The sequence below is a fragment of the Helianthus annuus genome, chromosome 8 (genome assembly GCF_002127325.2).
Source record: "Helianthus annuus cultivar XRQ/B chromosome 8, HanXRQr2.0-SUNRISE, whole genome shotgun sequence".
Taxonomy (NCBI): domain Eukaryota; kingdom Viridiplantae; phylum Streptophyta; class Magnoliopsida; order Asterales; family Asteraceae; genus Helianthus; species Helianthus annuus.
The window spans coordinates 21,934,904-21,942,687 of record NC_035440.2 but is presented as its reverse complement, the minus strand read 5'-3'; the positions used below and the strand labels follow the sequence as shown (position 1 = coordinate 21,942,687).

General features: G+C 39.6%; 1 long non-coding RNA gene across 1 annotated transcript; it reads right to left on the bottom strand.

The window, feature by feature from the left end:
- Positions 1-2,072: 2,072 nt before the first annotated feature.
- LOC118481201 lies at positions 2,073-3,568 on the bottom strand. Its single transcript, XR_004864823.1, has 3 exons — positions 2,631-3,568; positions 2,438-2,482; positions 2,073-2,221 (listed from the first exon to the last, which is right to left on the bottom strand). It is a non-coding gene; the product is annotated as an uncharacterized LOC118481201 (long non-coding RNA).
- Positions 3,569-7,784: the final 4,216 nt, after the last annotated feature.

Sequence of the window (7,784 nt, the reverse complement as noted above, 5' to 3'; positions counted from 1 at the left end):
AGATAATAAGGGCATAATAGTCAACATTTAAGCATTTAACGGAATCATGCATATGAATCGGATAACTAATGAACCAAGTTGTATAATCTCAGAGGGTTATACTTATAGGTAACTTGGTCCTAATAAGGCTCTAAGGCATTCCTAAATCATGCTTAAACGGGTTAGAACTGAAAGTCAAAGCATAAGTCAAACTATGCAACTTTCGGTTCCGAACCGAGCTTAAACTGAAAATTGTCGAGTTCAACATGTTTAGACATGTTCTTACATTAATTACCAAGTTATATTAATGATAAAACAGGTTGCATAGCCTTTACATTGCTAATTATGCATTTATTTGAAAATAGGCTTCCTGTTGACTTTTTATAATCAAGTTTGACTCGACAATTGACCTAGTTAGAGTGGGAATCGGAGAATACCCTTTTAAGGGTTTATTGCCCACATAATTACCAACTCATAGGTACTTTCAATTTGAATTTTGACTGAAGGGATTAAGATTAATGACGAAGTCAAATCTTAATTGTGAAGTTTACAAGTGAATGAGCAATGAAGAACCCAAATTCATGGCCCTTATATAGGTTTCTAAATGCAATTTGATCATGCCAAACAAGTCTAGGATTGATTCCAGATCATTACAAGTGTCCCTAGGCCTCAATATACCATCAAACAAGCCCCAGGTATTGAATACAAGGCTTCTAAGTCGGTTTAACCTGCTGAACTTGCAGCTGTCCATGAAATCTGACCAGCTAAGGCCGTCGCGCTACGCGACGGCAGAAGAGGATGTTGGTGGCGTAGCGCCACCATGTAGCTGATCAGGTCAACAAGTTTCAGAATTTACATTTTGGCCCCTGGTCCTTATTAAAGTGGTTTTAAGCTTCCATATAGCACTTTTAACCTTCAAAAATGATTTCTAAGGACCTTAAGGAATTATCAAACTTTGTTAAGTCCTTAGTTAACTTTGTGATCACCCGAAAAGCCTTAGATTTCAACGTTGACGCTTTTAACCCCTCGTATACGAATATTGTCATAACTTTCTCATACTTTATCGAAACTTTGTGAAATTTTTATCACACATTCTAGTGAGTATAATTAATCATTACAAAGCTTCGGGTTTGCTAAAAGGTCACTCAGAGGTATACTTTAAACATGTTGACACATTTAACCCCTGTAGTTTGTAATTCCTCACTTTCTTTCACAATTAGCTTCCTATGATCCATGACTCATTCGTTTAAAGGTATAAACATCTTGTAGGGCTCTATAAGGATACATTTATCCACTATTGACACTTTGAATCCTTTTACACACGTAGATTCTTTGTTTGTCAACTTTAGTCCCACTAAATTAATCTCTTACACGTTTAAAGTCCATGACACGTGTCGTAATAATATTGGACATGAATTTTCGAGGTGTTACAATCAGTATTGAAAAGAACGTCATAATAGCAACCTGATAACTCCGTACTTTAACCGGTCGAAAGAAAAAGTATCAGTTTTAATAGAATCTTGATATGGATAAGCCACTAAACAACACATATATGATTTATCATTGTATCTTGTTATTATTTCAAAACAATGTACTCACTAAATTGGCTTGTTATATATACCATTATATGAACATGAGGCTCAGTGTCAAAATAAACAAATTGGTTGTTGTGACTTATCTCAAATGGGTCAAATAGTTATTTTTTTTCAAAGACCAGTTAAAACTTAAAAGTCGCCCATAGTCTATTTCAGTAAGAACATGTTTCAACAAAAGCCTACTTTCACCCATTGCCCAACCGTGATAATAATAGCAATAATGTTTTCAGATCATAATTAACTAAATAACCATCACTAAAAACCTTTACAACTATTTGGTGTCTGCCCTGACATCTATGAACTTTACTGAAAACGTTTTGACATATTATCCTACTCATCGGTTCTCACCTCTAGTCTGAACTAAAAATTGAGTGGCCTACCAAAAATAGTATTTTTAACCATTTTAAAACTAATTTTAGCAAATGGGATTGAACAAAAAATAGCTTACAACCCCTAAAACTAAAACCAACATAACTAAAAAGTTAAAAATAGGAACAACCTCTGAGAACAAACAGCCTCTTGTTTTTCTTCTTCCAACCCCTCACCCCCATTTTTACCAAAATCATACAACCTTCCAAACACAGACATCATGACATTGTTTAAGGAACCAAAGTGAAGAATCTTTTTAACCTCCACGACACTGTTACCTTCATATAAAAAGAATAGCAGTAACTGAAAAAGTGAAAAGTAATCCCAATAACATAATCAAACAATGAATTGATTATGATCAAACAGTACCGAGATTCAAAATTCAACTCACAAAGGTAACATGATTCAACATCACATCCATCTTGCCACCTCCACTAAATATAAATAAAACTGAAACAAAAGTAATCTAAGTGACTAAGTGGTAAAGGAATTACCTTACAAATTGAAGCATTCAGCAATTTGCAGTCAACATGAATATCCTGCAATCCAACAAACAAAAACATGCAAATCAAGATACAAACCCATACAGCCATACTTATCTTTAAACATCAAGGCTACATTCTTTTCATCATTTATTTTTCCAATTTGTGGCTCATACTTACTTGAGTGAGGAGAAAAGAAGATTACAATTTTTCCCAATCGGGAATATGCCAAATATACTGAAGCTTATAACACCGTCTTTATCTGCACTGCATAGAATGTTAAACCGCTGATGTGAAGAGTTCGATAATCCACCAGCGAACTTCTCCCCAGACCCACCCACACCATTCCATCAAGAACACAAATCACCATCGGTTTTCTAGCACCAAAACCACCGGTTGTCTAGCACCAAAACACCTATAATCAGACTATTCTATAATAGAATCAACACCAATTAGTGAAAATATAAAACCTATGACCTAAATCGGGTTTTTTTTCTACAAACGAATCAAACTACAAAAAACAAAAAATATGAAAATCAAAGCAGAAATAATAAAACAATATCAAATCGTGGATTAAAACCCTATCAAATCGAAGCATACATGAATCGATCATCAAATCCTAGACTAAAACCCTAACAAATAAAAACCCTAAAAACATAGAAACCAACTTAGGAACGTTACAAAATAGTTAAGCATAAAAGCCCTAAAATCGCTTAACCTGAAAACATCGGAGACCATCGCCGCCACCATTCACAAAAACCCTAAAACACAGATAAATGGGGGAAGCAGACGAAGACGACACATATCCAAAGACCGGCGACCTTCCACAACATAATTGAACTCAAAACTAAAGAAATTGGTGTTATATGCTAACAAATGACCTTACCTGAAAATTTGCCGGAGGGACTGATGGTGCGTGACGGCCAGAAGGAATCCAGTTGTTTTCATGTTTGAGAGATTTTGACATTAGGGATCGACGATTTTGACATCAAATTTAACATAAGAAGATGAACAAATACAGATTAAGTAAAATGCTGATAAAGTATATGAAATGAACGTCAGAGCAAAGAGATTACCGTCGATTAGAATGTATTGAATTCTGGTGAATGAAGATTGAAGAAGATAGTATTGTCGTCGATGATGATTGAGAGAGAGAATGATGAGATTTAGGGTTAATTAGGGATTCTTATGAGAGAAGCTACTGAATCGGGTATAATTGAATGAGAGAGATTAAGAAACGTACAAAAGAAGCTTGCCCAATCCTTAATTTTTAGCTATGCCACATGTATGCTTAGGTGTCAGCTTATTTGGCATCAACCATAGGGTGACATGTGTCCCCCAATGGTTTTGTTTATTATAAATATAGATGTTTACATGGTTCTTATCAGGGGTGTTCATAATTTGGTTTTAAATCGTGAAACCACGAAATCCAGTCATCGGTTTGGTTTCACGGTTGGTTTTTTAACACTTTAAATTTTGGTCGGCCGGTTAAAAAAACTTCAAACCGTAGCAAATTGTTTGGTTTACGATTTATATCGAAAACCAGTCGTATTAAACCAAACTAGACCATAAGGATGATATGTATTTTATTTTAAAAAATAATTTCATATTTTATTAAGTTATTTATAACGGGTATTTGAGTTTAATTGAATTTAAGCCTGTTATAAGGGCTAATGACTAATAGTTCAATCAAAGTGGTACAATATCCATATTTTTGTAATAGTTCAATTAAAGTGGTACAATATCTATATGTTTGTAAATTGGTACTATACAATTAGAATTCTTTTTTCTGTCATATACCATAGCTCTCTGTTCGCTAAAGTAAGTTACTTTCAAATGTTTTTCCTACATGTTAATTTGACAATCTTGAATCTTTAATATATGATGACGGGGTAGCCCGAGACCAAATAAAATGGCCAAGTATGTAAATACCTAAAAGGTTAAAAGGTTCAACGCTTGAAAAAGCTGAGGAGATGGTGTAAAGTAACACGGGAACAGTGAACAAGTCACATCCCCAAACAGTCTCACCAACCACAGCCGTAAAAGCAATGCAGGTCCACAGAATACACGCTATTATCCGGGGGTCATAAGGCTTCAACCCCCGAAAGGGTAAGCCCCTCACTGTAAGCTGGTTCACTAGTCAAATGAATACTCCTTTGGGACATGTCTTCTCCTATATAATGACACTTCATTCATTAACAAAGACATCTCAGATCAGCTTTGTTCTCTCGAACTCTGGTCATTCACATCGTACATTCACTTCACTCAAAGTGTCCCTTACTCACATTCACATTACGCTTATTCTTTCTGTTCCTCAGTCCTTTTCTGAATAACACCTCGGAATTGGATCTTCAAACAAGAAACATAAACTAGTGAACCTCCTTCCACGTCTTGCAAACGTGGGGGGACCCCACGACCTGCGTTAGGCAAGGTTAAACCCTTTAACCCTTCTGCCTAACCACCCTTGCTACTACCCTCGGTCTATATTATGTTGTCTCAACAAGTTGGCGCCCACCGTGGGGCTACGCCGCTATTTCTCCTCAAAAAGACCTAGTAGTGTAGCTCTTCTCTCTTAAAGTTGTCATGTCTGAAAGTGGATCCCCAGGTGCAGTGAACCAGGTACCAAACACTTCAACTTCGGGTAGTAGTCAGGCCCATGTGGCGATCCCAACTTCTTTTTCAACTCCGGGGAGCACGCCCGAGTTTCTCACCTTTAACATTCCAACTCCCTCTAGATCTGGAGTTCCCTCCCTTAACGTCGGGGTCACGGACACTCCCACACGTATTGAACTCACCCCCGAGGGAGTTGCTAATAATTTTCTTGAGTTGAGGACCCTCCTCAACCAGGATGTGAACAAAGAAAAAGACAAGGGAGTAAGGATTCGTCTGGACTACGATGAACCTGAACCAACGCTGTCTCCCGGACCTCCCATGCCACCTTTTACAACCAGGAATGAGGCCGGCCCCAGTAATCCTCCAAATCCCGTTCCATATTTACCCACCATGACAAATCCTACAGCATATCCCCTTTTTTCATCCCAACCAGTTACAAGTGGTGCTCCTCTGGGCCATGAGCTGACTTTGGATCAGCTCCTACATTCCCCAGTATCAAGCTTTCCAGCCTCCACCTCCACTTCGTGGAAACAAGCCCTGTCAGTGCTTCCATTAGCACGGAGTGCAGTAATGAGCACCCCCCTTGGAGTTAGCTGCCCGATCACATCCGGAAGCCTCCAAGGTTTCAACCCTATGTCCCAGATGATCACCCAGATGATGGCCAGTTTCCCATGGCAACACTTCATCAATCAAGTGCTAGCCACTCAAGGGAACCACAATGGCAATAATAATATGGGTACAAGGGTCGAAGAAGACTTGGCTAAACCCTACAAGCCGAGTAACCTTTCATGCTTCTCACAGCAAATAGCCGATTACGATTTTCAAACAAAGATCAAGATGCCGTCCCACATCAAAACGTACGATGGGTCTGAAGACCCAGAGGACCATCTTCAGATCTTTACCGGTGCAGCAAGGATAGAAAAATGGTCAAACGCTGAATGTTGTTTAATGTTCATGCAAACCCTTATCGGATCTGCCAGGATCTGGTTCAACGATTTACCTGCTCGAAGCATTCGAAGCTTCGACGACCTAAGCAAGGGTTTTTTTGGCCAACTTCTCCCAGCAGAGACGATATGTCAAAGATGCAACTGTCATTTTTCAAATAAAACAGCGAGACAATGAAAGTCTTCGTGAGTTTATTGAACGATACAAAAAGGAAGGTCTAACCTACGTAGGGGCAGACGAAAAAATGAGGGTAGCCGGTTTCATGAACGCTATCACCTCAAAATACCTAGCAAGAGATTTCAACAAGTCCCTGCCTAAGACCTTGGAGGAGGCCCTCGAAAGAGCAGAAGCCCACATTCGGGGAGAGGAAGCAGTTGACATCAAGGAACAGAGGAAAAGAGGGTCTAGCTGGCGAAGTAATAGCCCGGTCAGAAAAAGAGGGAATTACAACTCCTATGACAGACGACAAAAGGGCTCAGACCATCGAAGGTCTGAAGGCCGGAACCCTCCAACCAGGGAAAAAGGCATGAGTTTCACACCCCTCACAAAGACCCCTCAAGAAATCCTAGCAACAGAAGAAGTCAAACAGAACTTTAGACCTCCCAGGCCTCTCCCCAAAAGTAGAAAAAATAAGAACTCCACACAGTTCTGTGAGTTTCATGAAGAAAAAGGTCACCACACCAACGATTGCTTCCAACTAAAGAAAAGAATTGAAGAGGTTGTTAAGTCAGGAGAACTCGCCCATTTGGTAAAAGGGGTTCGAGACAAGATGGCTGAAGGCAAGGGGAAGTAAGTCAATATGGTAAACTCTGATGAAAAGGTTCCTCATAAGAGGCAGCGGTTGGAAGCTTGGGAGCTTCAATGTGTTTGCTTTCCCCCAACAGAAAAAGGCCCCCTTTCAAGCCCTCTCGTTGTAGAAGCTACCATTGGAACGTTGGAAACACATAGGGCATACATAGACACTGGGGCAGCCACTGAAATCATGTTCGAGAAATTTTTCAACCGCTTAAGCAATGAAGAACGTTCAAGGCTTCAACCCTCTGGAACCTCCATAAAAGGTATCGCCGATATACCCCTCAAGCCTTTAGGACAACTGACACTAGATGTTTGTTTCAGTGAAGGTCAGAAGAAAAGAATTCAGCCACTTACCTTCGTAGTGCTCAACATACCTTCAAACTATGATGTAATCATAGGAAGGCCAGGGCAATGTGCCTTCTTTATGGCAGTGTCCGTTGGGCATGGCACGGCAAAATTCCCAACCGAAAGGGGGATGGCAACCCTTCAACCCTCCCAAGAGGCTTACATGATCAAAGGTGAAAATGCCAGAAGTGAAGAAGATAAGCAAAGGCTTATCATAAATCCTAAGTACCCTGAGCAGAGAATAAGGGTCAACCCAAACCTTTCACAAGAAACTCTCTCCTATTTGGAAAATTTGTTGACACATTACAGCGATGTCTTCGCTTGGTGTCCGGAAGATATGACAGGAATCCCCCGAAGCATTGCTGAACATGAATTGAGGATACCTCCTGATGTCAAACCTGTTGTCCAAAAGAAAAGAAGCTTAGCACCAGAAAAAAGCTTGGCTACTTGTCAGGAGGTTGAAAAGCTCGTATCAGCTGGTATTCTCCGAGAAGTCAAGTACCAATCATGGGTTGCAAACCCGGTTATGGTCAAAAAACCTGATAACTCCTGGAGAATGTGCATAGACTTCAAAGATCTTAACAAAGCTTGTCCTAAGGACTGCTACCCTCTACCAGAAATTGACCTTAAGGTTGACTCGCTCACCAGTTACCCTTTCAAA